The sequence below is a fragment of the Petaurus breviceps genome, unplaced genomic scaffold (genome assembly GCF_028583685.1).
Source record: "Petaurus breviceps papuanus isolate PSGF00001 unplaced genomic scaffold, PetGlider_PUasm1.0 90281, whole genome shotgun sequence".
NCBI classification, from domain to species: Eukaryota; Metazoa; Chordata; class Mammalia; order Diprotodontia; family Petauridae; genus Petaurus; species Petaurus breviceps.
This window is the reverse complement of record NW_027187205.1, coordinates 722,266-723,036: the sequence shown is the minus strand read 5'-3', so window position 1 is coordinate 723,036 and position 771 is coordinate 722,266. Positions and strand designations below refer to the sequence as shown.

General features: G+C 48.4%; 1 non-coding gene across 1 annotated transcript; it reads right to left on the bottom strand.

Annotated features, from left to right (window-relative positions):
* Positions 1–441: 441 nt before the first annotated feature.
* TRNAM-CAU (transfer RNA methionine (anticodon CAU)) lies at positions 442–514 on the bottom strand. The gene has a single exon. It is a non-coding gene; the product is annotated as a tRNA-Met (tRNA).
* Positions 515–771: the final 257 nt, after the last annotated feature.

The following is a 771-nucleotide window of genomic DNA, read 5'->3' as shown; positions in this document are numbered from 1 at the left end:
GGTTTGAGGAGTTACTGAGCGCTGGCGGAAAACCACAGGGGGAGTCCACGCCCCATCTGCCCTGGTCAGAGAATCCTAGAAAAGAGGCTGAGTGAGTTGATGGGGGTGGAAGTAGGGACAGGGTCAGGCATCTTCCGAGTTTTCTCATAAATGAATGAGTTTTTTTTTTTTCTGGAAAAAAAAAAATAAAAGCGCAGCGAAGGTAGCAACCTTTCGATTCTCCTCTCCATGCCTCCTTTGGTGTTACAGATGAATCCGAATGGTATGCACACTAGCATACTCTATATTAATCAGTCATTAGCTTTCCCTAGCGGTAACAACATGGGCTACCACAAGAAGCCCATTCCACTCTAGGCCATTTCTAGTTGTTACAAACTTCCCCCTTAGAAAGGGCAAGACCTCGCTTTCCACAAGTCTTCCCAGAACAAAAGCTAATGCGAATGCCCCGTGTGAGGATCGAACTCACGACCTTCAGATTATGAGACTGACGCGCTACCTACTGCGCTAACGAGGCTTCTTGTTTCTCTTTCCCCTAAGGTTCTATAAGTCTCCTGATATCCCGGGGGCTGCTGACTCCCTTCTCCCTCAGCAGTTTCTGACTTTGTCTTTCATTCATTCCCAAATTCTTCTCTCCACCAACCTGATCGATTCCCCACCCACCTCCGTAAATCTGCGGCACCACCCGAACTTTCACAAGCCCCCAAACTTGTCCCTTCCTCACCCCCAAATTCGTCTTCTCTAAACCCCGCAAATCACTTTCTCTGTGCGTCC